Here is a 14,026-nt window from a genome sequence, read left to right as displayed (position 1 = left end):
GACTAGGCTTTACTTTTTTTAGCAATTAGCCCATACACGAAATCGATTAAGTCCGTCAGAAAAAAAAAGAAATGAAAAGTATAACCCCCACGATAAGAGAACTAAATACTTCTCAGAACAATGTACTACGAAAAATCCAGTTTCGTTTCGTTGTCATTGCTACGACACACAGACTATAGCGCTTATCACTCTTCTTCAACGCTGAATGGAAACAATTTGCTCGTAGTTAAATTTCATTACACAAAACCCAATGTCAAAATGGCTCTACAGGTATCGTTTACCCTTCAGCGTATGAAAGATGCTGGAACAAGAAGGCGACACGGAGAGAAAAGAAAGTAAAGTCGATGTAGAGAGCAAAGCTGGCAAGAGAAAGCAGAATGCGCAAAGGCCGAGCGTTGACACTCCGACCAACAGCTTACACGTGTGCAGACAGCACATCATGTATGACTTGCCATAAGACAGGAACCAACAGCGGATCTAAGTAGAACGATCCTGATGAAATACGCACTTACCTATTTCACGTATCCTGTTATGTGAAACCTGGCTGTGCGCACAGTATTCATATCGATGACGACTGCCGACTCCACCATGTATTTCTTGCAGTCCTCGCACTCTTTGCATCTGCCTCTCGGCACTCCCCAGAAGTCCTTGTTTGTAAACGCCATTTGGAAGCAGTTCACAACACATCTACAACCACGAGCGTGATTTAACTAGTCAGCCACAGAAGCGTCACATTTCAAAAGATGCAACCGACAAAACACGAGGACGCGATGTAGTGTCACTTCTCGTGTGATACTGTAAACTGTTGCCAGATGAGCGACCAAAAGCGATCAAAAGCGGCTGTGATTGTTTGCGAACGCATTACGACGTAGAAGTAACTGACTCCCACTACAAGTAACACGTACAAGTAACCAGGAGAAGACAGGGGTTTTCCCCACAGGTTACCTCTACCCCAGCTCTTCGAGACCCACTTTACTTCTAAAATTCGCAATTTCCTGTGTTACCTCTTCCTTTGAGCCGATGTTACTTCTAAATACACGTAACAACGGCCTATAAGTAACAACAGAACTAATTCAGGTAAGAGTATACTAAAGCCAGGTGCTGAGTCAACGCAAACTGATGGGGCTCCTTGCATAACATTTACAGCTGACAAATCACGGCAAAAGTTTCAAGCGCATGAGGTTAGAGACAGTGTCTTCGGGAAAACCGTGGGTAACGTGAAAGTAAATTGGCATTCAATAACGGTCATAAAAAGGAGGTCCGCGGTTACATATACACTCTCAGTCCACGGCAGAACTAGATTCGTACATGCAGATCATATGAGACAGGAACCACAGCTGTCTGAACAGTAGATTTCACTGCACAGGAGTACGCATAGTAGAGATTTTGTTATATTTAAGGTTCCTTTTGTAATGAATGATGATGTTGGTGTTTTCTGTAACAAGCAACCTACGGTACAAGAACCTGTGCCTACGCAACCGGTGATGCGGCGTACCGAGCGTATTAGACGCCAACCCGAACGTTCTGATTTTACTTGATGTGTTAACTCATGTGTATATAATCATTTTCTTTTGTAAGAGGGAAGAAGCGTTGGGTTCTTGGCATATTTGTTATTTCTGTTGTTATAACCAGCTTGATTACCAGCATGTGATAGCACGCAGCAAGAATGTTCGACCGCCCCTCCACTCGCGTTCTTGTAGCCGCGTTATGCCGGGTTGACAATCGACCCTTCGGAGTGCAAAAGGTGCTGGGCCCATGGCCAACGAGCACTCAACTGCCAGCTTTGCGAGCCGTTACACAGTTTTTAAGGGACACCAAGCTGTTAGATGGGCTATGACCCTGTCTGTGGCGTTCGTCGCCGCTTCGCGACATCTCCAGTGGGTGTGGGTGGATGTGGCTGGCATTCCTTTCCTTAGGTGATCTGGGGTAGCCGGCCCTCGTGATGAGGGCTACAATCCCCATTTTTTTTCTTTCTTTCAATCATCATCATCATCGCGTTAGTAGTATAGATAGGTTGTTAAACTACGGCCATGTTAAACGCCGGCTCCCCCACCAGGGCAGCGCCACCGTCACGCCGACTTTTTTCGCGTATTTTTCCTCGCGCGCGGCAGGCGGCGCTCGGGTGGAGGCTCTTACCGGGGTGGCGGAGCGTGGCCGGAGGGCTGCGTGCGCGCTTACTCGATCATATTTTTCAGCCTGGGCCGACTTCTTCCATCATTTTTCCACCTGGGCCGACTTCACTCACAATTTTTTTCCGATACAACAGGTGCGCAGTGGGCGGTTTACATGCAAAGGATAGTTATACACAAAAGTACATGTGAAAATATATTTATTAAAGTCATCAATGTCAGGAATTATGTTATGACTCAGTGTGAAGGAGAAAAACTTAGCCAAAAGCATGAAGCAGAAGATACACAATACACGTAATAAAGAATATACTTATTACAGGTATGACGCAATAGCATAAAGGGGGATCACACTTTTTATAAGTGATAATCACGCAAGCTTTCAATTAAGCAGAAGGGGTAGCACATTTTAATCAAAGAAGATATTTTTAATCAATACGATTAGAATCAAAATTAAGAGTTTTATTACAAAAAGTCTAACCTGAGCACCATAGTGGAGTTTTAATTATAAAGTTCTGATATGTAACTTCAAGAACAATAGCTGGGCCGACTTCTCTAGCACTTTCTTTATTATTTTTTTCAGCGCGCGGTGGGTGGAGCGGAGGTGAGGGGGCTGTCCGTGTGTTTACTAGCGGGCCGAAGAGCTGAGCGTACACTTATGGTTGTACATCCTGGGCTGACTTCTTTGGCTATTTTTCAGCCTGGGCCGACTTCATTCGCATTTTTTTCATGCGGCGCGCAAGTAGGGGCATGCACACTGGCAACACCAGCCCAACTCTTCGGCGATTTTTCACCTTGGGCCGACTTCGTTTGCAATTTTTTGTCAAGTTGCGCGTGTATCAAAATTAAAAGTTTAATTACAAAAAGTTTAACATGACCACCATAACGGAGTTTTAATTACAAAGTTCAATGTACGTAACTTCATGCGCAACAGCTAATATTTCATTATGATACATTTAATCAAAGAATATACTTTTAATCAATATGATTACAATCAAAATTAAAAGTTTTATTATAAAAAGTCTAACATGACCACCATAGTGGAGCTTTAATTACAAGTGCCGACAGTTAATTGCGGACAGTAGAGAACCTGCAAGACCATGGGACACGAACACAAAAGGAAATAAAATCTATAACACTGCAAAGAAGATATTCTTAATCAAAACAACAGAATAATCTATCACTATCATAAAATCATCCTCGTGACTTAATCTAGTCGAATCCCATACAATTTTCATTCTAAGAGACACTACAAACCTTACTTTGTTTTATGAATTCAACACAGAAAATATATTAAAAATGAACTTCACCCCATTGCACACTCCTATCAGCTCTAATAATATCTGCCCTGATTTGTTGAAGACGGGAGGCGTACGCCTGACAGTTATGAGCATTTTCGTGCGCAATAGGGAAGATAAGTTCCAACATTACACAATTAATCAATTTTCTTATTAAGTAAACAGCATAGACATACGGAAATAATGAGAAACACGATCAACAGCTAATAGAGAACCAAAACCCATCACATAAACAACAGACACATGCAGGAAAATAATTGAAAAACAATCTATCAAAACGATAAACATGCACTGATGAATAGCAGAGAAACACTCTAAACGGCGCATCTGCCAACGTGTAAACAACAGACAGGAAAATATTATTGAAACAAGATCAACAGCTAATAGAGAGTCAAAATCCAACATGTAAACAAGAGGTACACAAAGGATAATTAGTTGAAGAACAATACCATATCAAAACGAGAAACGGTCTCCACATTTCATCAAAGAAGATATTCTTAATCAATATGATTACAAACAAAATTACAAGTTGTATTATAAAAAGTCTAATATTATTATATGTGACCACCATAGTGGAGCTTTAATTACAAGTGCCGGTAGATGTATGTGAACAGCAGAGAACCTGGAAGACCATGGGACACGAACACAAGAGGAAATAAAATCTATAACAATACATTGGTTAATCAAAACAACAGAGGAGAATAATCTATCACTTTAACTGTCATAAAATCATCCTCGTGACTTCCCAATACAATTTTCATTCAAGGGACACTACAAGCTTTACTTTGTTTTATGAATCCGACACAGAAAATATGTTAAAAAATTAACTTCATCACATAGCACGCTCCTAGCCAACAATCAGCTCTAATAATATCTGCCCTGATTTGTTGAAGACGGGAGGCGTACACCTGACAGTTATGAACATTTTCGAGCGCAATAGGGAAGATTATTCCAACATTACACAATTAATCATTTTCTTATTAAGTAAACAGCATAGACATACGGAAATAATGAGAAACACGATCAACAGCTAATAGAGAACCAAAACCTATCACATAAACAACAGACAGATGCAGGCAAATAAATGAAAAAAGAATCTATCGAAACGATAAACATGCACGGGCGCATAGCAGAGAAACACTTTGAATGCCACATGATGAATAATTTAATACAGCACAGAGCTAACGCCGAATAGCAGAGAAACAATCTAAACGGCGCATCTGCCAACGTGTAAACAACAGACAGGAAAATATTACTGAAACAAGATCAACAACTAAAGAGAGCCAAAAGCATAAATAGTTGAAGAACAATCTAACAAAACAAGAAACATACACGGATGAATAGCAGAGAAACACTCTAAACGGTGCATCTACCAACGGTAAACAACAGACACATGCAGGAAAATAATTGAAAAAGAATCAATCAAAACGATAAACATGCACGGATGAATAGCAGAGAAACGATTTGAACGATGCATCTGCCAACATGTAAACAACACACCGGAAAATAATAGCGAAACAAACTATCAAACATTACAATTTGAAATAATATATCTTTTGAACTATCATAAAATCAACCTTGCGAGCTAACAATATAGAATTTTCACACTACTCAGGCACTATAAACATTACCTTGGCACAGGTATCCAAACACGCACCACAGCTAAGCTTTCCATAGTACAACCACACTGGAGCCAAGAGGGGTCACTCTCTCCCTCTATGCAGACCGGTGGGGTCACTCTCTCCATCTATACAGCCCCAAAAGCGGGGAACCTGTTGTCAATCTGCGGGGTGGGGAAATCCTCTCTCTTTTTCAAATTCTTTCCTCCAAAAGGAAATATTCTTAGGACCGGTGTAGAGGCGAAATTTTTTATTGATCGCAAATAGACATTGGAATTATTTGACTCTCAAGAACACAATAAGAACCCTATCAAAAAAAAAAAAAATCTAAGAATAGACTTTCTAAGCAAACGAGAAAATATTGTCGGTGCAAACAATACTCAACGAGAAACCTTGCATTTAATGTATTTCAGATCAGACACAACTATTAGGCAATCATTATTCTCAACTCACAAAATATCAATCGAGTGAAAGTCAAGTTTATTCAGTGATAGAAACAATACTAATTCGAAAACGAGAATCAAATTTAATTACATCGTTTTATGTTAACTTTGCAATACACGCAGAAGTCGCAAACAACTCATCTGAAATGCAAATTATTGTGTTTGCTATAGCGGAAATCAACGCACACAACATTCCCAACTAGTAGAATATTTTTTATTAATATCAATCGAGTGATCATCTGAAACAAAGTCAAAAGCAGTAATTAATTTAGGCAAACATTTTTCATAATCACACAGCGCAAATATACATCACAGAAACATGTATTTTTTTCATTCAGGACCAACTAGTGGAAACGAAGTGAGAGAGGGAAGCTGAGTTCCCGTACACATTCGTTAAGGTTACACCCGCAGGGAGTAGGGGAATCCAAACAATGGTCTCGGTATACAAAGCCATAAAATTGCTCCTACAAGTCAAGTTAAGGAAGGAGGGTCTCTTGCGCTGTCTTGTACATAGAATCACTGAAAGCAAACGTTTTTCCTTTACACATCACATCTTTTTTGTAAATTGAATTTCATAATTCTCACGGCAGGTGGAACATTCTAAACGCGATAATAAATTTTTAGTAAATAAAGTTACAACCAATATGATTTAATTAAATGTTGAGGCGCACTACAAAACAGAACAGACAATTGCTATACATTGAAGAGATGGACGGATTTTGTACTCGTTACCATACGTCGTGGGAGGACCTGATAAAAAGCTGCTTCGAAAAGGAGGAGCCGCGAAACGATTCATTTATCGCTGCATTTCAATACGTCCTAGACATGGTCGTATTCGGAGATATGGCACAAATTATGGAATTCAAGATGCGAGAACTTGTATGCCGAGTCTACAATAGTTATAAAAATATTTGCACGTCATCATCGGAAGGACCACTTGGGTTGATGGTCGAGTTTTTGAGGTTTGCTAACGAAGAATTGAAATACACTAGACCAAACGTAATTGTAATCATTGCAATGGGCATTGCATTAATTAAGAAAGCAATCAGATCAAATTATCATATACAAGCAGTCTATATCGCACGATTCATTACGGATTTGTTGAAATTACACCTAACGGTTGAAATGGAAAGTACATAAAAAAATCTTATCACGTGATATATTCCACTAGAGCCTCTACACATTTATTTTATTCTACCAGTCAAGGATGTCGAATGAACAGAAGTTCTATATTGTAGTGCAGGGTCTAATGTATCATCACTTATTGAAACTCAACAAACATATCAATTGTGGTGGGCCGCCGGATGATTTTCATCTAATACTCTCTTGTACGCCATTCAAGAATCTTCATACAAAGAAAGGAAGCATCAATAAGAGACTGTGCAAGTTCGTCGCAACAAAGTGCAAGTTGTTGAAGCAATACAAACACGGCGACAACATATCACCTGCGTTAATCAACGCTGGATTCAAGCGCCCAATAATCAGAATAAGTTACTTGATGTCTTCGGAATTCATCAATCAAGACAACAAACGAAAACTTCGGAGTTTGGAATAGAACTGTAATTTATCGAAATAAACAAGTGTATAATTGAAATAATAATTGTATTCTTTGTCATCATTGTAATGTATTCTACACAGCGCAACGAAAACAGCTTATCACTCGATTGAAGATTGCTAAGGAGACACTACATACAAGGATCTTTGCTTGAAATTGTCATCCGCGTCGTCGAACCCGTTTCCGGAAGAAAGCAACACGCTCGCGTGCGGTACCGTGTTAACGCGTCGGGCGCAGAATCGCGTTCGGTTTCGGGTACTGCAATGGGGAAATGCGGCCCGGCGTGTTGCCGAAACGCATTCGACGACGCGGATGACTATTTCTTCGAGTTTTAAGTAAATTTCGTTCGAAAAATATTCGTAACTTTTACTATTCGCGTCATGGAGAATTCACATTATGTTATAGAGTATATAGAAAATATCAATACACTCGATTAAATTCTTTGTCATCGTGAAAGAATTCTTAAAACCTTCGCGTATCTAAGTGAGCCAGCTAAAGCTGTGAAATTTTTAATCTATATATTAAAAAATTGTAAGAAAGAGTATACAGTTTTGACTTTGAAAATTTAAACAAGGACCTTTGGTGCTGGAGTTTGCGTTTTGTTTCATTATCAGATAAAATCTTCTAAAATTAAAGTATGCCCTTCCCATTTGTAGTGCCTCATATGCCGTGACATAATGAACAGACTCATAGTTTTTTTCAGTATGGCTAATGAAAAACCTCGGGTACATTCTGTGAATTGGAGCTCCGTTTATGGGTGCTGCTTTGGTTAAGTTTGCAAAAGGAATATTTACTTATTATAATTATGTATCTTATGGATAGTGCTCATCTTCATTGTATAGTGGTTAAACATTTCTGATGACTTTTGCGTGATTTGATTCTCCCCAAATCTTATTGGAATTGTGTGCCGCATGTTATGATGATTAGACTTGTAGACTCCGCTAGCGCATCATGCATGTCCATCACTTCCATCGCGTCATTTGATAATAGATTCCTTTCAATATAGTATTGTCATCTGTCCAATTGTTTGAGAAAATATATACGCTGTAAAATTTAATTCATAAAATAAGCTTTCGCAAAATATTAGTGATCATCTTTGTAAACAAAGATTGATGTAACATGCCTCTAAATTTCTATTATCGATTCTTCTACAATTCTTTCCTTCGGGTGTCGGTGTTGTATAGAGTGTGGTCGTGTAAAAATCTCTTTGATTGCCAGCGCTGATTCCGTGCGAATATCCTTGTATGTAGTGTCTCCTTAGCAATCTTCAATCTAGTCATAAGCTGTTTTCGTTGCGCTGTGTAGAATACATTACAATGATGACAAAGAATACAATTATTATTTCAATTATACACTTGTTTATTTCGATAAATTACAGTTCTATTCCAAACTCCGAAGTTTTCGTTTGTTGTCTTGATTGATGAATTCCGAAGACATCAAGTAACTTATTCTGATTATTGGGCGCTTGAATCCAGCGTTGATTAACGCAGGTGATATGTTGTCGCCGTGTTTGTATTGCTTCAACAACTTGCACTTTGTTGCGACGAACTTGCACAGTCTCTTATTGATGCTTCCTTTCTTTGTATGAAGATTCTTGAATGGCGTACAAGAGAGTATTAGATGAAAATCATCCGGCGGCCCACCACAATTGATATGTTTGTTGAGTTTCAATAAGTGATGATACATTAGACCCTGCACTACAATATAGAACTTCTGTTCATTCGACATCCTTGACTGGTAGAATAAAATAAATGTGTAGAGGCTCTAGTGGAATATATCACGTGATAAGATTTTTTTATGTACTTTCCATTTCAACCGTTAGGTGTAATTTCAACAAATCCGTAATGAATCGTGCGATATAGACTGCTTGTATATGATAATTTGATCTGATTGCTTTCTTAATTAATGCAATACCCATTGCAATGATTACAATTACGTTTGGTCTAGTGTATTTCAATTCTTCGTTAGCAAACCTCAAAAACTCGACCATCAACCCAAGTGGTCCTTCCGATGATGACGTGCAAATATTTTTATAACTATTGTAGACTCGGCAAACAAGTTCTCGCATCTTGAATTCCATAATTTGTGCCATATCTCCGAATACGACCATGTCTAGGACGTATTGAAATGCAGCGATAAATGAATCGTTTCGCGGCTCCTCCTTTTCGAAGCAGCTTTTTATCAGGTCCTCCCACGACGTGTGGTAACGAGTACAAAATCCGTCCATCTCTTCAATGTATAGCAATTGTCTGTTCTGTTTTGTAGTGCGCCTCAACATTTAATTAAATCATATTGGTTGTAACTTTATTTATTAAAAATTTATTATCGCGTTTAGAATGTTCCACCTGCCGTGAGAATTATGAAATTCAATTTACAAAAAAGATGTGATGTGTAAAGGAAAAACGTTTGCTTTCAGTGATTCTATGTACAAGACAGCGCAAGAGACCCTCCTTCCTTAACTTGACTTGTAGGAGCAATTTTATGGCTTTGTATACCGAGACCATTGTTTGGATTTCCCTACTCCCTGCGGGTGTAACCTTAACGAATGTGTACGGGAACTCAGCTTCCCTCTCTCACTTCGTTTCCACTAGTTGGTCCTGAATGAAAAAAATACATGTTTCTGTGATGTATATTTGCGCTGTGTGATTATGAAAAATGTTTGCCTAAATTAATTACTGCTTTTGACTTTGTTTCAGATGATCACTCGATTGATATTAATAAAAATATTCTACTAGTTGGGAATGTTGTGTGCGTTGATTTCCGCTATAGCAAACACAATAATTTGCATTTCAGATGAGTTGTTTGCGACTTCTGCGTGTATTGCAAAGTTAACATAAAACGATGTAATTAAATTTGATTCTCGTTTTCGAATTAGTATTGTTTCTATCACTGAATAAACTTGACTTTCACTCGATTGATATTTTGTGAGTTGAGAATAATGATTGCCTAATAGTTGTGTCTGATCTGAAATACATTAAATGCAAGGTTTCTCGTTGAGTATTGTTTGCACCGATAATATTTTCTCGTTTGCTTAGAAAGTCTATTCTTAGATTTTTTTTTTTTTTTTTTGATAGGGTTCTTATTGTGTTCGTGAGAGTCGAATAATTCCAATGTCTATTTGCGATCAATAAAAAATTTCGCCTCTGTACACCGGTCCTAAGAATATTTCCTTTTGGAGGAAAGAATTTGAAAAAGAGAGAGGATTTCCCCACCCCGCAGATTGACAACAGGTTCCCCGCTTTTGGGGCTGTATAGATGGAGAGAGTGACCCCACCGGTCTGCATAGAGGGAGAGAGTGACCCCTCTTGGCTCCAGTGTGGTTGTACTATGGAAAGCTTAGCTGTGGTGCGTGTTTGGATACCTGTGCCAAGGTAATGTTTATAGTGCCTGAGTAGTGTGAAAATTCTATATTGTTAGCTCGCAAGGTTGATTTTATGATAGTTCAAAAGATATATTATTTCAAATTGTAATGTTTGATAGTTTGTTTCGCCATTATTTTCCGGTGTGTTGTTTACATGTTGGCAGATGCATCGTTCAAATCGTTTCTCTGCTATTCATCCGTGCATGTTTATCGTTTTGATTGATTCTTTTTCAATTATTTTCCTGCATGTGTCTGTTGTTTACCGTTGGTAGATGCACCGTTTAGAGTGTTTCTCTGCTATTCATCCGTGCATGTTTCTTGTTTTGTTAGATTGTTCTTCAACTATTTATCCTTTTGGCTCACTTTAGTTGTTGATCTTGTTTCAGTAATATTTTCCTGTCTGTTGTTTACACGTTGGCAGATGCGCCGTTTAGATTGTTTCTCTGCTATTCAGCGTTAGCTCTGTGCTGTATTAAATTATTCATCATGTGGCATTCAAAGTGTTTCTCTGCTATGCGCCCGTGCATGTTTATCGTTTTGATAGATTCTTTTTTCATTTATTTGCCTGCATCTGTCTGTTGTTTATGTGATAGGTTTTGGTTCTCTATTAGCTGTTGATCGTGTTTCTCATTATTTCCGTATGTCTATGCTGTTTACTTAATAAGAAAATGATTAATTGTGTAATGTTGGAATAATCTTCCCTATTGCGCTCGAAAATGTTCATAACTGTCAGGTGTACGCCTCCCGTCTTCAACAAATCAGGGCAGATATTATTAGAGCTGATTGTTGGCTAGGAGCGTGCTATGTGATGAAGTTAATTTTTTAACATATTTTCTGTGTCGGATTCATAAAACACAGTAAAGCTTGTAGTGTCCCTTAGAATGAAAATTGTATTGGGAAGTCACGAGGATGATTTTATGACAGTTAAAGTGATAGATTATTCTCCTCTGTTGTTTTGATTGACCAATGTATTGTTATAGATTTTATTTCCTGTTGTGTTCGTGTCCCATGGTCTTCCAGGTTCTCTGCTGTTCACATACATCTATCGGCACTTGTAATTAAAGCTCCACTATGGTGGTCACATATAATAATATTAGACTTTTTATAATACAACTTGTAATTTTGTTTGTAATCATATTGATTAAGAATATCTTCTTTGATTAAATGTGGAGACCGTTTCTCGTTTTGATATGGTATTGTTCTTCAACTAATTATCCTTTATGTACCTCTTGTTTACATGTTGGATTTTGACTCTCTATTAGCTGTTGATCTTGTTTCAATAATATTTTCCTGTCTGTTGTTTACACGTTGGCAGATGCGCCGTTTAGAGTGTTTCTCTGCTATTCATCCGTGCATGTTTATCGTTTTGATAGATTGTTTTTCAATTATTTTCCTGCATGTGTCTGTTGTTTATGTGATGGGTTTTGGTTCTCTATTAGCTGTTGATCGTGTTTCTCATTATTTCCGTATGTCTATGCTGTTTACTTAATAAGAAAATTGATTAATTGTGTAATGTTGGAACTTATCTTCCCTATTGCGCACGAAAATGCTCATAACTGTCAGGCGTACGCCTCCCGTCTTCAACAAATCAGGGCAGATATTATTAGAGCTGATAGGAGTGTGCAATGGGGTGAAGTTCATTTTTAATATATTTTCTGTGTTGAATTCATAAAACAAAGTAAGGTTTGTAGTGTCTCTTAGAATGAAAATTGTATGGGATTCGACTAGATTAAGTCACGAGGATGATTTTATGATAGTGATAGATTATTCTGTTGTTTTGATTAAGAATATCTTCTTTGCAGTGTTATAGATTTTATTTCCTTTTGTGTTCGTGTCCCATGGTCTTGCAGGTTCTCTACTGTCCGCAATTAACTATCGGCACTTGTAATTAAAGCTCCACTATGGTGGTCATGTTAGACTTCTTATAATAAAACTTTTAATTTTGATTGTAATCATATTGATTAAAAGTATATTCTTTGATTAAATGTATCATAATGAAATATTAGCTGTTGCGCATGAAGTTACGTACATTGAACTTTGTAATTAAAACTCCGTTATGGTGGTCATGTTAAACTTTTTGTAATAAAACTTTTAATTTTGATACACGCGCAACCTGAAAAAAATTGCAAACGAAGTCGGCCCAAGGTGAAAAATCGCCGAAGGGGTGGGCTGGTGTTGCCAGTGTGCATGCCCCTACTTGCACGCCGCATGAAAAAAATGCGAATGAAGTCGGCCCAGGCTGAAAAATAGCCAAAGAAGTCAGCCCAGGATGTACAACCATAAGTGTACGCTCAGCTCTTCGGCCCGCTAGTAAACACACGGACAGCCCCCTCACCTCCGCTCCACCCACCGCGCGCTGAAAAAAATAATAAAGAAAGTGCTAGAGAGGTCGGCCCAGCTATTGTTCTTGAAGTTACATATCAGAACTTTGTAATTAAAACTCCACTATGGTGCTCAGGTTAGACTTTTTGTAATAAAACTCTTAATTTTGATTCTAATCGTATTGATTAAAAATATCTTCTTTGATTAAAATGTGCTACCCCTTCTGCTTAATTGAAAGCTTGCGTGATTATTACTTATAAAAATTGTGATACCCCTTTTATGCTATTGCGTCATACCTGTAATAAGTATATTCTTTATTACGTGTATTGTGTTTCTTCTGCTTCATGCTTTTGGCTAAGTTTTTCTCCTTCACACTGAGTCATAACATAATTCCTGACATTGATGGCTTTAATAAATACATTTTCACATGTACTTTTGTGTATAACTATCCTTTGCATGTAAACCGCCCACTGCGCACCTGTTGTATCGGAAAAAAATTGTGAGTGAAGTCGGCCCAGGTGGAAAAATGATGGAAGAAGTCGGCCCAGGCTGAAAAATATGATCGAGTAAGCGCGCACGCAGCCCTTCGGCCACGCTCCGCCCCCCCCCCCCCCCGGTAAGAGCCTCCACCCGAGCGCCGCCTGCCGCGCGCGAGGAAAAATACGCGAAAAAAGTCGGCGTGACGGTGGCGCTGCCCTGGTGGGGGAGCCGGCGTTTAACATGGCCGTAGTTTAACAGCCTATCTATACTACTCGCGTTCTTGTTATGGCAAAGAAAGGAAGAAACAAAACGTAACGTTGACTAGGCAGGTTTTTTAGTCCAATTCAGGAAATGAAATTTACACACATTAAAGTTTGATAAAATCACATGAAGTACGTGGAAAAAATGGCCTGCAGGCAAATGTCGTTTATGGCGTGTTCTTCCGTAGCGTGCTTGCCCAATTACGTTTTTTAATGCATTAGCTTTACAAGCCTCATTTTGAAGAAAAACCGGCATTCAATTTTAATAAAAAAATACGCCACATAGAATCATGCGGTCAAAGACATTTGTTCTTACTAGGTTTTTGCCACGTCCTGATGTGAATGTCATGTAACGTAATGCGAACTGAACTCGTAAATTTGCCAAGTAAAGGTCACTTTTTACCCCACCAATGTGAAGAGGGCGCCGAATTTACTCAAATTCCTGATATTTTAATTGACAGGAATATTGAGGAGCTATCGTATTGGAAAAAATAACAAACAACAACTTTATTACCAGATGATGAATGGGGAGTTTCATCGCCAGGGGCGATACTCTACTCCA

At 38.5% G+C, this 14,026-nt stretch overlaps 1 protein-coding gene across 1 annotated transcript in view; it reads left to right on the top strand.

Annotated features, from left to right (window-relative positions):
* LOC135383556 (uncharacterized) overlaps positions 1 to 14,026 on the top strand; it is a 97,064-nt gene that overhangs the window by 32,429 nt on the left and 50,609 nt on the right. The gene's annotated exons all lie outside the window — the stretch shown is intronic.

Source organism: Ornithodoros turicata, chromosome 2, assembly GCF_037126465.1.
Source record: "Ornithodoros turicata isolate Travis chromosome 2, ASM3712646v1, whole genome shotgun sequence".
Lineage (NCBI taxonomy): Eukaryota > Metazoa > Arthropoda > Arachnida > Ixodida > Argasidae > Ornithodoros > Ornithodoros turicata.
This window is presented reverse-complemented; position numbering and strand designations above follow the sequence as displayed.